The 17,610-nt window shown below is 47.4% G+C and overlaps 1 protein-coding gene across 1 annotated transcript in view; it reads left to right on the forward strand.

Annotated features, from left to right (window-relative positions):
* LOC130282101 (ADAMTS-like protein 2) overlaps positions 1 to 17,610 on the forward strand; it is a 119,724-nt gene that overhangs the window by 23,041 nt on the left and 79,073 nt on the right. The window lies entirely within an intron of this gene.

The raw sequence follows: 17,610 nt of genomic DNA on the forward strand, positions 1-17,610 counted from the left end.
CTCTATAGGTGTCTGTACATATTCCTGACTCCTGTGTCTCTATAGGTGTCTGTACATATTCCTGACTCCTGTGTCTCTATAGGTGTCTGTACATATTCCTGACTCCTGTCTCTATAGGTGTCTGTACATATTCTTGACTCATGTGTCTCTATATGTGTCTGTACATATTCCTGACTCCTGTGTCTCTATAGGTGTCTGTACATATTCCTGACTCCCGTGTCTCTATAGGTGTCTGTACATATTCCCGACTCCTGTGTCTCTATAGGTGTCTGTACATATTCCTGACTCCTGTGTCTCTGTAGGTGTCTGTACATATTCCTGACCCCTGTGTCTCTATAGGTGTCTGTACATATTCCTGACTCCTGTGTCTCTATAGGTGTCTGTACATATTCCTGACTCCTGTGTCTCTATAGGTGTTTGTACATATTCCTGACTCCTGTGTCTCTATAGGTGTCTGTACATATTCCTGACTCCTGTGTCTCTATAGGTGTTTGTACATATTCCTGACTCCTGTGTCTCTATAGGTGTCTGTACATATTCCTGACTCCTGTGTCTCTATAGGTGTCTGTACATATTCCTGACTCCTGTGTCTATAGGTGTCTGTACATATTCCTGACTCCTGTCTCTATAGGTGTCTGTACATATTCCTGACTCCTGTGTCTCTATAGGTGCCTGTACATATTCCTGACTCCTGTGTCTCTATATGTGTCTGTACATATTCCTGACTCCTGTGTCTCTATATGTGTCTGTACATATTCCTGACTCCTGTCTCTATAGGTGTCTGTACATATTCTTGACTCATGTGTCTCTATATGTGTCTGTACATATTCCTGACTCCTGTGTCTCTATAGGTGTCTGTACATATTCTTGACTCATGTGTCTCTATAGGTGTCTGTACATATTCCTGACTCCTGTGTCTCTATAGGTGTCTGTACATATTCCTGACTCCTGTGTCTCTATAGGTGTCTGTACATATTCCTGACTCCTGTGTCTATAGGTGTCTGTACATATTCCTGACTCCTGTCACTATAGGTGTCTGTACATATTCCTGACTCCTGTGTCTCTATAGGTGTCTGTACATATTCCTGACTCCTGTGTCTCTATAGGTGCCTGTACATATTCCTGACTCCTGTGTCTCTATATGTGTCTGTACATATTCCTGACTCCTGTGTCTCTATATGTGTCTGTACATATTCCTGACTCCTGTGTCTCTATAGGTGTCTGTACATATTCTTGACTCATGTGTCTCTATAGGTGTCTGTACATATTCCTGACTCCTGTCTCTATAGGTGCCTGTACATATTCCTGACTCCTGTGTCTCTATAGGTGTCTGTACATATTCTTGACTCATGTGTCTCTATATGTGTCTGTACATATTCCTGACTCCTGTCTCTATAGGTGTCTGTACATATTCTTGACTCATGTGTCTCTATAGGTGTCTGTACATATTACTGACTACTGTGTCTCTATAGGTGTCTGTACATATTCCTGACTCCTGTGTCTCTATAGGTGTCTGTACATATTCCTGACTCCTGTGTCTCTATAGGTGTCTGTACATATTCCTGACTCCTGTGTCTCTATAGGTGTCTGTACATATTCCTGACTCCTGTGTCTCTATAGGTGTCTGTACATATTCCTGACTCCTGTGTCTCTATAGGTGTCTGTACATATTCCCGACTACTGTGTCTCTATAGGTGTCTGTACATATTCCTGACTCCTGTGTCTCTATAGGTGTCTGTACATATTCCTAACTCCTGTCTCTATAGGTGTTTGTACATATTCCTTACTCCTGTGTCTCTATAGGTGTCTGTACATATTCCTGACTCCTGTGTCTCTATAGGTGTCTGTACATATTCCTGACTCCTGTGTCTCTATAGGTGTCTGTACATATTCCTGACTCCTGTGTCTCTGTAGGTGTCTGTACATATTCCTGACTCCTGTGTCTCTATAGGTGTCTGTACATATTCCTGACTCCTGTGTCTCTATAGGTGTTTGTACATATTCCTGACTCCTGTGTCTCTATAGGTGTTTGTACATATTCCTGACTCCTGTGTCTCTATATGTGTCTGTACATATTCCTGACTCCTGTGTCTCTATAGGTGTCTGTACATATTCCTGACTCCTGTGTCTCTATAGGTGTCTGTACATATTCCTGACTCCTGTGTCTCTATATGTGTCTGTACATATTCCTGACTCCTGTGTCTCTATATGTGTCTGTACATATTCCTGACTCCTGTGTCTCTATATGTGTCTGTACATATTCCTGACTCCTGTGTCTCTATAGGTGACTGTACATATTCCTGACTCCTGTCTCTATAGGTGTCTGTACATATTCCTGACTCCTGTGTCTCTATAGGTGTCTGTACATATTCCTGACTCCTGTGTCTCTATAGGTGTCTGTACATATTTCTGACTCCTGTGTCTCTATAGGTGTCTGTACATATTCCTGACTCCTGTCTCTATAGGTGACTGTACATATTCCTGACTCCTGTCTCTATAGGTGTCTGTACATATTCCTGACTCCTGTGTCTCTATATGTGTCTGTACATATTCCTGACTCCTGTGTCTCTATAGGTGTCTGTACATATTCCTGACTCCTGTGTCTCTATATGTGTCTGTACATATTCCTGACTCCTGTGTCTCTATATGTGTCTGTACATATTCCTGACTCCTGTGTCTCTATAGGTGTCTGTACATATTCCTGACTCCTGTGTCTCTATAGGTGTCTGTACATATTCCTGACTCCTGTGTCTCTATAGTTGTCTGTACATATTCTTGACTCCTGTGTTTCTATAGGTGTCTGTACATATTCCTGACTGGCTCCTGTCTCTATAGGTGTCTGTACATATTCCTGACTCCTGTGTCTCTATAGGTGTCTGTACATATTTCTGACTCCTGTGTCTCTATAGGTGTCTGTACATATTCCTGACTCCTGTCTCTATAGGTGTCTGTACATATTCCTGTGTCTCTATAGGTGTCTGTACATATTTTTGACTCCTGTGTCTCCATAGGTGTCTGTACATATTCCTGACTCCTGTGTCTCTATATGTGTCTGTACATATTCCTGACTCCTGTCTCTATAGGTGTCTGTACATATTCCTGACTCCTGTGTCTCTATATGTGTCTGTACATATTCCTGATACCTGTGTTTCTATAGGTGTCTGTACATATTCCTGACTCCTGTCTCTATAGGTGTCTGTACATATTCCTGACTCCTGTGTCTCTATATGTGTCTGTACATATTCCTGATACCTGTGTTTCTATAGGTGTCTGTACATATTCCTGACTCCTGTGTCTCTATAGGTGTCTGTACATATTCCTGACTCCTGTGTCTCTATAGGTGTCTGTACATATTATTAACTCCTATCTCTATAGGTGTATGTACATATTTTTGACTCCTGTGTCTCCATAGGTGTCTGTACATATTCCTGCAGCTGGATTGGCTGTCAGATTCATATAAGACACAATGACAGAACCGTTCAGATAGAGATGGGGAAAAAACACATAATAGGAGGACAGTGCCATGTGTGATCCTGTGAGGAGGGTCTCTCACCTGATATTGAGGTAAAGCATAAAGTGCCTCATTTGGTGTCCATCCTGTGTCTCTATATGTGTCTGTACATATTCCTGACTCCTGTCTCTATAGGTGTCTGTACATATTCCTGACTCCTGTGTCTCTATATGTGTCTGTACATATTCCTGACTCCTGTGTCTCTATATGTGTCTGTACATATTCCTGACTCCTGTGTCTCTATAGGTGTCTGTACATATTCCTGACTCCTGTGTCTCTATATGTGTCTGTACATATTCCTGACTCCTGTGTCTCTATATGTGTCTGTACATATTCCTGACTCCTGTGTCTCTATAGGTGACTGTACATATTCCTGACTCCTGTGTCTCTATAGGTGTCTGTACATATTCCTGACTCCTGTGTCTCTATAGGTGTCTGTACATATTTCTGACTCCTGTGTCTCTATAGGTGTCTGTACATATTCCTGACTCCTGTCTCTATAGGTGTCTGTACATATTCCTGACTCCTGTGTCTCTATATGTGTCTGTACATATTCCTGACTCCTGTGTCTCTATATGTGTCTGTACATATTCCTGACTCCTGTGTCTCTATAGGTGTCTGTACATATTCCTGACTCCTGTGTCTCTATAGTTGTCTGTACATATTCTTGACTCCTGTGTTTCTATAGGTGTCTGTACATATTCCTGACTCCTGTGTCTCTATATGTGTCTGTACATATTCCTGACTCCTGTCTCTATAGGTGTCTGTACATATTCCTGACTGGCTCCTGTCTCTATAGGTGTCTGTACATATTCCTGACTCCTGTGTCTCTATAGGTGTCTGTACATATTTCTGACTCCTGTGTCTCTATATGTGTCTGTACATATTCCTGACTCCTGTCTCTATAGGTGTCTGTACATATTCCTGTGTCTCTATAGGTGTCTGTACATATTTTTGACTCCTGTGTCTCCATAGGTGTCTGTACATATTCCTGACTCCTGTGTCTCTATATGTGTCTGTACATATTCCTGACTCCTGTGTCTCTGTAGGTGTCTGTACATATTCCTGACTCCTGTGTCTCTATAGGTGTCTGTACATATTCCTGACTCCTGTGTCTATGTAGGTGTCTGTACATATTCCTGACTCCTGTGTCTCTATATGTGTCTGTACATATTCCTGATACCTGTGTTTCTATAGGTGTCTGTACATATTCCTGACTCCTGTCTCTATAGGTGTCTGTACATATTCCTGACTCCTGTGTCTCTATATGTGTCTGTACATATTCCTGATACCTGTGTTTCTATAGGTGTCTGTACATATTCCTGACTCCTGTGTCTCTATAGGTGTCTGTACATATTCCTGACTCCTGTGTCTCTATAGGTGTCTGTACATATTATTAACTCCTATCTCTATAGGTGTATGTACATATTTTTGACTCCTGTGTCTCCATAGGTGTCTGTACATATTCCTGCAGCTGGATTGGCTGTCAGATTCATATAAGACACAATGACAGAACCGTTCAGATAGAGATGGGGAAAAAACACATAATAGGAGGACAGTGCCATGTGTGATCCTGTGAGGAGGGTCTCTCACCTGATATTGAGGTAAAGCATAAAGTGCCTCATTTGGTGTCCATTTCAGGCACCCATTAGAATATGTACAAACACTGTACCAGCACTGCTTATAGGAATCCTCCCACCGTCACAGCGGAGCTAAAATAAATAGGACAATAATGTGTTTCGAGGGTAACATCTCCCTTCATCAGAATGCTGGCGAGGTGTTCTGGGCCACAGTATATGTCTCCATCTATCTAATGTGTACGGCCAGATCAGAAGATACATTATATTTTGTCCACAGGATATGCGATTATAAACTGGTGGGTGTCCAACCCCTGGTATCACTATTGATCATGAGAACAGAGGTTCTTGTCCCCGTGTGAACAGAGAGGCATGCATGCTTGACTATTGCTCCATTCTCTTTTTATGGAACTTCCAAATATAGGCACTTGGCAATCTTAATGAGTGCTATACAAAATGTGTGGCGCAGTGGCCATACCTACAGTATGTGCGGCCACTCCATCAACTGTTCTTATGATCTGTAAGTGTCCCAGAGGTTTGTTACCCCCCCCCCCCCCATTCTGTCCTGTGTATAAGTGATGACCACTGCAAAGGGGTTACATGGGGTATTTTAAATTTATACTTTCTCCTTTCCCTGGTGGCTCACTTCCGGTGCATTGCCGTAGATTGTGATTTGCCATAGATTGTGATGGAGTGACTCAGCAGTTTTCCCTGCTCGAGCGCTCCGCCTCCATTACATTCCATAGGCTGACACTCGCACACCATCCCCCAACCATTGGTTACTGCGGGGGGCTGGGGGGGTGTGTGTGTGCGAGTGTCACGTGACATATTTAATCATCACGCATCGCAGCTCACAGCAGTCTCACTTGGGCTATCACAGGGAGAGGATCTCTGCCTGAGATAGCCGAAGCTGCACGGAGCTCTCATGGCCTCTGTGGCCGCCAGCGTGCTCGATCGCCATTGCTATCGGGATCCCTATGCCCGATAGCGATGTCATCCACTTGCCTCCCGCCAGCGCAATCGGTCGACAGCGCTATCGGGATCCCTATCCCTATGCTGCGCATGCGCAGCACTACGCAAATAGCGTAGATAGGTAGATTAGTGTAGGTTGTAATTTAGCATAGTTTAGGCACCACAACTCCCAGCATGGGAGTTGTAGTTTAGGACAACAACTCCCATCATGCCTGGGCAGCATTTAGCTGTCTGGGCATGCTAGGAGTTGTAGTCCATTCGCTGTCTAATCTAAGCTAAACTACAACTCCCAGCATGCCTGGACAGCCTTTAGCTGTCTGGGCATGCTGGGAGTTGTTGTCCTAAACTACAACTCCCATGCTGGGAGTTGTGGTGCCTAAACTATGCTAAATTACAACCTACACTAATCTACCTACCTACGCTATCTGCATAGTGCTGCGCATGCGCAGTACTACTTTAGCTGCGCCCACTGCTCTACTTTCTGTTCCCCGTTCCCTTAGCGTTAACAGGGGACGGGGAGTAGAGCAGCGGGCAGGGAGGCAAGCGGTTGACAGCGCTATCGGGCATAGGGATCCCGATAGCGCTGTCGACCGATCGCGCTGGCGGGAGGCAAGTGGATGACAGTGCTATCGGGCATAGGGATCCCGATAGCGATGGCGATCGAGTACGCTGGCGGCCACAGAGGCCATGAGAGCTCCGTGCAGCTTCGGCTATCACAGGGAGAGATCCTCTCCCTGTGATAGCCCAAGTGAGACTGCCGTGAGCTGCGATGCGTGATGATTAAATATGTCACATGACACTTGTGGTGTGCGAGTGTCAGCCTATAGAATGTAATGGAGGCGGAGTGCTCGAGCAGGGAAAACTGCTGAGTCACTCCATCACAATCTTTGGCAAATCACAATCTACGGCAATGCACCGGCTCAATCCGATGTCTTCTTCCCTGGTTTGAAGGGGTGAGATGAAGCTGTAAGTGAGCCACCAGGGAGCAGGGAAAGGTAACACCTATTTGGCTACTAAAAAAAAACTCTTTCAAATTTATTCCAGCAATAAAAACGTATCCCCCATTCAGAGGATAAGTGTCTGATCATGGGGAGGTTTGATCTTTGGGACCTCCAATGATTGTGGGAATAGGGACCCAATTGACATCTCTGAATGGAGAGGTGGGGCAGCATGCTCCCCATTCATACTCTATGAAACTGCTGGACATAATTAAGTACATCACTCGGCTATCTCCGGAGGCTTCCTAGAGAATTAATTGTGCGTCTGATGACCCATCCACTCCATTCTGCTGGGAAAGTTGTGTACCCATTTTGGCAATCATGAGGGGGGTCCCAGAGGTTTGACCACCCCTGTAATCAGACACCTACCCCCCATCATGAGGATACATTGGCAGGCCAGTCCCGATATGATAGGTATGGAAGCTTTAGAGGAACCCCTCACTCGGGTGATGGGCAGCACAGAGATCACACACTGTTTCTCACACAGAGGCCTCAGCTCTCTGTTTCATGTTGATTATTAGATTTGGTGTTGGGAAGAAATTTTACACGTTAGGGGGCACTTGGCGTCATAAGGGTTTTTGCCTTCCTTGGCTTAGCACAATAGGTTATAGTTGGACTAGTTTTGACCTTATCAGTAATGTGCCAGCTCTCCAGGTGACGCTCGGTGTTGACATCCATCATGTCGCTGTTATTGTAGAAGAACCTTCTATAAATGCCACAGAAAAAAGATACAAGATTTTCTGACAGAGGACGATAACCTATAATAGATATCTATGTGTCCCTAGAGATCGATACCTCTGTCTGCACAATGATACAATGTATTCATTCACTTCTCTTTATGGGGTCAGTGGGACAATACTTAAAGTGTCCTTCAATGGTGATCAGATGGAGGTGGGTCTCTGGGATGTTACCTTTCCTCCTCCCTCATTGATGATCAGATGGAGCTGGGTCTCTGGGGTCTTACCCTTCCTCCTCCCTCCCTCATTCATGATCAGATGGAGGTGGGTCTCTGGGGTGTTACCCTTCCTCCTCCCTCATTGATGATCAGATGGAGCTGGGTCTCTGGGGTCTTACCCTTCCTCCTCCCTCCCTCATTCATGATCAGATGGAGGTGGGTTTCTGGGTTCTTACCCTTCCTCCTCCTTCATTGATGATCAGATGTAGGTGGGTTTTTAGTAGGGATCGACCGATATCGTTTTTTTAGGGCCGATACCGATAATCGGTGGAGGTTAGGGCCGATAGCCGATAACTTATACCGATATTCCGGTATAAGCTATCGGCTATTTATCCCCCCGCGACACCGCTGCAGATCATTGATTTAAAGCGGGCGCTTAAAATCAATGCACTGCAGTGGCTTTTACGGTGCCATAGGCCGCCGCAGCCACCCGCTTCTCTCCCCCTGCCTGTCCGGGGGTCCTGAGACCTATAACTGCCACCGCTCCCCCCACCGCCGCACCGCAACTGCCCCCCCGCAACTGCCCGCACCACCCCGGCCCCATTGCCTCCCCCATCCCCGCTTTTATAATTACCTGTTACCGGGGTCCACTCTACATCTGGCTCCGGTGGCGTCCTCCTGAACTGTCACTGTGCGCACTGATGGTGACGTCACGTCGCACACGTCACGTCACTCGTCATTGCGCACAGCGTAACGCAGGACGCAGCAGGAGCAAGAAGTAGCGTGGGCCCCGGGAACATGTAATTATAAAACCGGGGATGGGGGAGGCAATGAGGCCGGTGCGGTGGGGGGTGCAACGCGGTGCGGCGGGTCGGGGGGGTGGGGTGGTCGCAGTGCGGCGGGTCGGGGGGGCGGTCGCGGGGCGGGGCATTGTCGGCTTATCGGCAAGGTAATTGCCGATACCGATAATGCCCAAAATCGTGATTATCGGCCGATAATATTGGCCATACCGATAATCGGTCGATCCCTAATTTCTAGGGTCTTACCCTTCCTCCTGTCTCATTGATGATCAGATGGAGGTGGATTTCCAGGGTTTTACCCTTCTTCCTCTCTCATTGATGATCAGATGAAGGTGGGTTTATGGGGTATTTCCTTTCCTCTTCCCTCATTGCTGATCAGATGGAGGTGGGTCTCTGGGGTCTTACCCTCCCTCCTCCCTCATTGATGATCAGATGGAGGTGGGTTTCTTTCTGGGGTCTTGCCCTTCCTCCTCCATCACTGGTGATCAGATGGAGGTGGGTTTCTGGGGTCTTATCCTTCCTCTTCCCTCATTGATGATCAGTTGGAGGTGGGTTTCTTTCTGGGGTCTTACCCTTCTTCCTCTCTCATTGATGATCAGATGGAGGTGGGTTTCTAGGGTCTTACCCATCTTCCTCTCTCATTGATCAGATGGAGGTGGGTTTATGGGGTCTTTCCTTTCCTCTTCCCTCATTGATGATCAGATGGAGGTGGGTCTCTGAGGTCTTACCCTTCCTCCTCCCTCATTCATGATCAGATGAAGGTGGGTTTCTTTCTGGGGTCTTACCCATCCTCCTCCCTCACTGGTGGTCAGATGGAGGTGGGTCTCTGGGGTCTTACCCTTCCTCCTCCCTCATTGATGATCAGATGTTGATGGATTTCTTTCTGGGGTCTTACCCTCCCTCCTCCCTCATTGATGATCAGTTGGAGGTGGGTTTCTTTCTGGGGTCTTACCCATCCTCCTCTTTCACTGGTGATGAGATGGAGGTGGGTTTCTAGAGTTTACCCATCCTCCTCCCTCACTGGTGATAAGATGTTGGTGGGTTTCTTTCTGGGGTTTTACCTACCCTCCTCCCTCATTGATGATCAGATGTTGGTGGGTTTCTTTCTGGTTTCTTACCCATCCTCCTCCCTCATTGATGATCAGCTGGAGGTGGGTCTCTGGGGTCTTACCCTTCCTCCTCTCTCATTGATGATCAGATGGAGGTGGGTTTCTTTCTGGGGTCTTACCCTTCCTCCTCCCTCATTGATGATCAGGTGTTGGTGGGTTTCTGTCTGGGGTCTTACCCTTCCTCCTCTCAGTGATGATCAGATGTTGGTGGGTTTCTTTCTGGGGTCTTACCCTTCCTCCTCTCTCATTGATGATCAGATGGAGGTGGGTTTCTTTCTGGGGTCTTACCCACCCACCTCCCTAATTGATGATCAGATGTTGGTGGATTTCTTTCTGGGGTCTTACCCTTCCTCCTCCCTCATTAATGATCAGATGGAGGTGGGTTTCTTTCTGGGGTCTTACCCTTCCTCCTCTCTCATTAATGATCAGATGGAGGTGGGTCTCTGGGGTCTTACCCTTCCTCCTCTCTCATTGGTGATCAGATGGAGGTGGGTCTCTGGGGTCTTACCCTTCCTCCTCTCTCATTGGTGATCAGATGGAGGTGGGTCTCCGGGGTCTTACCCTTCCTCCTCTCTCATTGATGATCAGATGTTGGTGGGTTTCTTTCTGGGGTCTTACCCTTCCTCCTCTCTCATTGATGATCAGATGTTGGTGGGTTTCTTTCTGGGGTCTTACCCTTCCTCCTCTCTCATTGATGATCAGATGTTGGTGGGTTTCTTTCTGGGGTCTTACCCTTCCTCCTCTCTCATTGATGATCAGATGGAGGTGGGTTTCTTTCTGGGGTCTTACCCTTCCTCCTCTCTCATTGATGATCAGATGTTGGTGGGTTTCTTTCTGGGGTCTTACCCTTCCTCCTCTCTCATTGATGATCAGATGTTGGTGGGTTTCTTTCTGGGGTCTTACCCATCCTCCTCTCTCATTGATGATCAGTTGGAGGTGGATTTCTTTCTGGGATCTTACCCTTCCTCCTCTCTCATTGATGATCAGTTGGAGGTGGGTTCCTTTCTGGGGTTTTACCCTTCCTCCTCTCTCATTGATGATCAGATGGAGGTGGGTTTCTTTCTGGGGTCTTACCCTTCCTCCTCTCTCATTGATGATCAGATGTTGGTGGGTTTCTTTCTGGGGTCTTACCCTTCCTCCTCTCTCACTGGTGATCAGATGGAGGTGGGTTTCTTTCTGGGGTCTTACCCTTCCTCCTCTCTCATTGATGATCAGATGGAGGTGGGTCTCTGGGGTCTTACCCTTCCTCCTCCCTCACTGGTGATCAGATGGAGGTGGGTTTCTGGGGTCTTACCCTTCCTCCTCTCTCATTGATGATCAGTTGGAGGTGGGTTTCTTTCTGGGGTCTTACCCTTCCTCCTCTCTCATTGATGATCAGATGTTTGTGGGTTTCTTTCTGGGGTCTTACCCTTCCTCCTCTCTCATTGATGATCAGTTGGAGCTGGGTTTCTTTCTGGGGTCTTACCCTTCCTCCTCCCTCATTGATGATCAGATGGAGGTGGGTTTCTTTCTGGGGTCTTACCCTTCCTCCTCTCTCATTGATGATCAGATGTTGGTGGGTTTCTTTCTGGGGTCTTACCCTTCCTCCTCTCTCATTGATGATCAGATGTTGGTGGGTTTCTTTCTGGGGTCTTACCCTTCCTCCTCTCTCATTGATGATCAGATGTTTGTGGGTTTCTTTCTGGGTCTTACCCTTCCTCCTCTCTCATTGATGATCAGATGGAGGTGGGTTTCTTTCTGGGGTCTTACCCTTCCTCCTCTCTCACTGGTGATCAGATGGAGGTGGGTTTCTTTCTGGGGTCTTACCCTTCCTCCTCTATCATTGATGATCAGATGGAGGTGGGTTTCTTTCTGGGGTCTTACCCTTCCTCCTCTCTCATTGATGATCAGTTGGAGGTGGGTTTCTTTCTGGGGTCTTACCCTTCCTCCTCTCTCATTGATGATCAGATGTTGGTGGGTTTCTTTCTGGGGTCTTACCCTTCCTCCTCTCTCATTGATGATCAGATGTTTGTGGGTTTCTTTCTGGGGTCTTACCCTTCCTCCTCTCTCATTGATGATCAGTTGGAGCTGGGTTTCTTTCTGGGGTCTTACCCTTCCTCCTCCCTCATTGATGATCAGATGGAGGTGGGTTTCTTTCTGGGGTCTTACCCTTCCTCCTCTCTCATTGATGATCAGATGGAGGTGGGTCTCTGGGGTCTTACCCTTCCTCCTCTCTCATTGATGATCAGATGTTGGTGGGTTTCTTTCTGGGGTCTTACCCTTCCTCCTCCCTCATTGATGATCAGATGTTAGTGGGTTTCTTTCTGGGGTCTTACCCTTCCTCCTCTCTCATTGATGATCAGATGGAGGTGGGTTTCTTTCTGGGGTCTTACCCTTCCTCCTCTCTCATTGATGATCAGATGGAGGTGGGTTTGTTTCTAGGCTCTTACCCTTCCTCCTCCCTCATTGATGATCAGATGGAGGTGGGTTTCTTTCTGGGGTCTTACCCTTCCTCTTCTCTCATTGATGATCAGATGGAGGTGGGTTTCTTTCTGGAGTCTTACCCTTCCTCCTCTCTCATTGATGATCAGATGGAGGTGTTTTTTTTTCTGGGGTCTTACCCTTCCTCCTCTCTCACTGGTGATCAGATGTTGGTGGGTTTCTTTCTGGGGTCTTACCCATCCTCCTCCCTCACTGGTGATCAGATGTTGGTGGGTTTCTTTCTGGGGTCTTACCCTTCCTCCTCCCTCACTGGTGATCAGATGTTGGTGGGTTTCTTTCTAGGGTCTTACCCTTCCTCCTCTCTCATTGATGATCAGATGTTGGTGGGTTTCTTTCTGGGGTCTTACCCTTCCTCCTCTCTCATTGATGATAAGATGTTGGTGGGTTTCTTTCTGGGGTCTTACCCTTCCTCCTCTCTCATTGATGATCAGATGGAGGTGGGTTTCTTTCTGGGGTCTTACCCTTCCTCCTCTCTCATTGATGATCAGATGGAGGTGGGTCTCTGGGGTCTTACCCTTCCTCTTCTCTCATTGATGATCAGATGGAGGTGGGTTTCTTTCTGGGGTCTTACCCTTCCTCCTCTCTCATTGATGACCAGATGTTTGTGGGGTTCTTTCTGGGATCTTACCCTTCCTCCTCTCTCATTGATGATCAGTTGGAGCTGGGTTTCTTTCTGGGGTCTTACCCTTCCTCCTCCCTCATTGATGATCAGATGGAGGTGGGTTTCTTTCTGGGGTCTTACCCTTCCTCCTCTCTCATTGATGATCAGATGTTGGTGGGTTTCTTTCTGGGGTCTTACCCTTCCTCCTCTCTCATTGATGATCAGATGTTTGTGGGTTTCTTTCTGGGTCTTACCCTTCCTCCTCTCTCATTGATGATCAGTTGGAGCTGGGTTTCTTTCTGGGGTCTTACCCTTCCTCCTCCCTCATTGATGATCAGATGGAGGTGGGTTTCTTTCTGGGGTCTTACCCTTCCTCCTCTCTCATTGATGATCAGATGTTGGTGGGTTTCTTTCTGGGGTCTTACCCTTCCTCCTCTCTCATTGATGATCAGATGTTGGTGGGTTTCTTTCTGGGGTCTTACCCTTCCTCCTCTCTCATTGATGATCAGATGTTTGTGGGTTTCTTTCTGGGTCTTACCCTTCCTCCTCTCTCATTGATGATCAGATGGAGGTGGGTTTCTTTCTGGGGTCTTACCCTTCCTCCTCTCTCACTGGTGATCAGATGGAGGTGGGTTTCTTTCTGGGGTCTTACCCTTCCTCCTCTCTCATTGATGATCAGATGGAGGTGGGTTTCTTTCTGGGGTCTTACCCTTCCTCCTCTCTCATTGATGATCAGTTGGAGGTGGGTTTCTTTCTGGGGTCTTACCCTTCCTCCTCTCTCATTGATGATCAGATGTTGGTGGGTTTCTTTCTGGGGTCTTACCCTTCCTCCTCTCTCATTGATGATCAGATGTTGGTGGGTTTCTTTCTGGGGTCTTACCCATCCTCCTCTCTCATTGATGATCAGTTGGAGGTGGATTTCTTTCTGGGATCTTACCCTTCCTCCTCTCTCATTGATGATCAGTTGGAGGTGGGTTTCTTTCTGGGGTTTTACCCTTCCTCCTCTCTCATTGATGATCAGATGGAGGTGGGTTTCTTTCTGGGGTCTTACCCTTCCTCCTCTCTCATTGATGATCAGATGTTGGTGGGTTTCTTTCTGGGGTCTTACCCTTCCTCCTCTCTCACTGGTGATCAGATGGAGGTGGGTTTCTTTCTGGGGTCTTACCCTTCCTCCTCTCTCATTGATGATCAGATGGAGGTGGGTCTCTGGGGTCTTACCCTTCCTCCTCCCTCACTGGTGATCAGATGGAGGTGGGTTTCTGGGGTCTTACCCTTCCTCCTCTCTCATTGATGATCAGTTGGAGGTGGGTTTCTTTCTGGGGTCTTACCCTTCCTCCTCTCTCATTGATGATCAGATGTTGGTGGGTTTCTTTCTGGGGTCTTACCCTTCCTCCTCTCTCATTGATGACCAGATGTTTGTGGGTTTCTTTCTGGGGTCTTACCCTTCCTCCTCTCTCATTGATGATCAGTTGGAGCTGGGTTTCTTTCTGGGGTCTTACCCTTCCTCCTCCCTCATTGATGATCAGATGGAGGTGGGTTTCTTTCTGGGGTCTTACCCTTCCTCCTCTCTCATTGATGATCAGATGTTGGTGGGTTTCTTTCTGGGGTCTTACCCTTCCTCCTCTCTCATTGATGATCAGATGTTGGTGGGTTTCTTTCTGGGGTCTTACCCTTCCTCCTCTCTCATTGATGATCAGATGTTTGTGGGTTTCTTTCTGGGTCTTACCCTTCCTCCTCTCTCATTGATGATCAGATGGAGGTGGGTTTCTTTCTGGGGTCTTACCCTTCCTCCTCTCTCACTGGTGATCAGATGGAGGTGGGTTTCTTTCTGGGTCTTACCCTTCCTCCTCTCTCATTGATGATCAGTTGGAGGTGGGTTTCTTTCTGGGGTCTTACCCTTCCTCCTCTCTCATTGATGATCAGTTGGAGGTGGGTTTCTTTCTGGGGTCTTACCCTTCCTCCTCTCTCATTGATGATCAGATGTTGGTGGGTTTCTTTCTGGGGTCTTACCCTTCCTCCTCTCTCATTGATGATCAGATGTTGGTGGGTTTCTTTCTGGGGTCTTACCCTTCCTCCTCTCTCATTGATGATCAGATGTTTGTGGGTTTCTTTCTGGGTCTTACCCTTCCTCCTCTCTCATTGATGATCAGATGGAGGTGGGTTTCTTTCTGGGGTCTTACCCTTCCTCCTCTCTCACTGGTGATCAGATGGAGGTGGGTTTCTTTCTGGGGTCTTACCCTTCCTCCTCTCTCATTGATGATCAGATGGAGGTGGGTTTCTTTCTGGGGTCTTACCCTTCCTCCTCTCTCATTGATGATCAGTTGGAGGTGGGTTTCTTTCTGGGGTCTTACCCTTCCTCCTCTCTCATTGATGATCAGATGTTGGTGGGTTTCTTTCTGGGGTCTTACCCTTCCTCCTCTCTCATTGATGATCAGATGTTTGTGGGTTTCTTTCTGGGGTCTTACCCTTCCTCCTCTCTCATTGATGATCAGTTGGAGCTGGGTTTCTTTCTGGGGTCTTACCCTTCCTCCTCCCTCATTGATGATCAGATGGAGGTGGGTTTCTTTCTGGGGTCTTACCCTTCCTCCTCTCTCATTGATGATCAGATGGAGGTGGGTCTCTGGGGTCTTACCCTTCCTCCTCTCTCATTGATGATCAGATGTTGGTGGGTTTCTTTCTGGGGTCTTACCCTTCCTCCTCCCTCATTGATGATCAGATGTTGGTGGGTTTCTTTCTGGGGTCTTACCCTTCCTCCTCTCTCATTGATGATCAGATGGAGGTGGGTTTCTTTCTGGGGTCTTACCCTTCCTCCTCTCTCATTGATGATCAGATGGAGGTGGGTTTGTTTCTAGGCTCTTACCCTTCCTCCTCCCTCATTGATGATCAGATGGAGGTGGGTTTCTTTCTGGGGTCTTACCCTTCCTCTTCTCTCATTGATGATCAGATGGAGGTGGGTTTCTTTCTGGAGTCTTACCCTTCCTCCTCTCTCATTGATGATCAGATGGAGGTGGTTTTTTTTTCTGGGGTCTTACCCTTCCTCCTCTCTCACTGGTGATCAGATGTTGGTGGGTTTCTTTCTGGGGTCTTACCCATCCTCCTCCCTCACTGGTGATCAGATGTTGGTGGGTTTCTTTCTGGGGTCTTACCCTTCCTCCTCCCTCACTGGTGATCAGATGTTGGTGGGTTTCTTTCTAGGGTCTTACCCTTCCTCCTCTCTCATTGATGATCAGATGTTGGTGGGTTTCTTTCTGGGGTCTTACCCTTCCTCCTCTCTCATTGATGATAAGATGTTGGTGGGTTTCTTTCTGGGGTCTTACCCTTCCTCCTCTCTCATTGATGATCAGATGGAGGTGGGTTTCTTTCTGGGGTCTTACCCTTCCTCCTCTCTCATTGATCAGATGGAGGTGGGTCTCTGGGGTCTTACCCTTCCTCTTCTCTCATTGATGATCAGATGTTGGTGGGTTTCTTTCTGGGGTCTTACCCTTCCTCCTCTCTCATTGATGATCAGATGGAGGTGGGTTTCTTTCTGGGGTCTTACCCTTCCTCCTCTCTCATTGATGATCAGATGGAGGTGGGTCTCTGGGGTCTTACCTTTCCTCTTCTCTCATTGATGATCAGATGTTGGTGGGTTTCTTTCTGGGGTCTTACCCTTCCTCCTCTCTCATTGATGATCAGATGGAGGTGGGTTTGTTTCTAGGCTCTTACCCTTCCTCCTCCCTCATTGATGATCAGATGGAGGTGGGTTTCTTTCTGGGGTCTTACCCTTCCTCTTCTCTCATTGATGATCAGATGGAGGTGGGTTTCTTTCTGGAGTCTTACCCTTCCTCCTCTCTCATTGATGATCAGATGGAGGTGGTTTTTTTTCTGGGGTCTTACCCTTCCTCCTCTCTCACTGGTGATCAGATGTTGGTGGGTTTCTTTCTGGGGTCTTACCCATCCTCCTCCCTCACTGGTGATCAGATGTTGGTGGGTTTCTTTCTGGGGTCTTACCCTTCCTCCTCCCTCACTGGTGATCAGATGTTGGTGGGTTTCTTTCTAGGGTCTTACCCTTCCTCCTCTCTCATTGATGATCAGATGTTGGTGGGTTTCTTTCTGGGGTCTTACCCTTCCTCCTCTCTCATTGATGATAAGATGTTGGTGGGTTTCTTTCTGGGGTCTTACCCTTCCTCCTCTCTCATTGATGATCAGATGGAGGTGGGTTTCTTTCTGGGGTCTTACCCTTCCTCCTCTCTCATTGATGATCAGATGGAGGTGGGTCTCTGGGGTCTTACCCTTCCTCTTCTCTCATTGATGATCAGATGTTGGTGGGTTTCTTTCTGGGGTCTTACCCTTCCTCCTCTCTCATTGATGATCAGATGGAGGTGGGTTTCTTTCTGGGGTCTTACCCTTCCTCCTCTCTCATTGATGATCAGATGGAGGTGGGTCTCTGGGGTCTTACCCTTCCTCCTCTCTCATTGATGATCAGATGGAGGTGGGTCTCTAGGGTCTTACCCTTCCTCCTCTCTCATTGATGATCAGATGGAGGTGGGTCTCTGGGGTCTTACCCTTCCTCCTCTCTCATTGATGATCAGATGTTGGTGGGTTTCTTTCTGGGGTCTTACCCTTCCTCCTCTCTCATTGATGATCAGATGTTGGTGGGTTTCTTTCTGGGGTCTTACCCTTCCTC

Source organism: Hyla sarda, chromosome 7, assembly GCF_029499605.1.
Source record: "Hyla sarda isolate aHylSar1 chromosome 7, aHylSar1.hap1, whole genome shotgun sequence".
Classification (NCBI taxonomy): Eukaryota; Metazoa; Chordata; class Amphibia; order Anura; family Hylidae; genus Hyla; species Hyla sarda.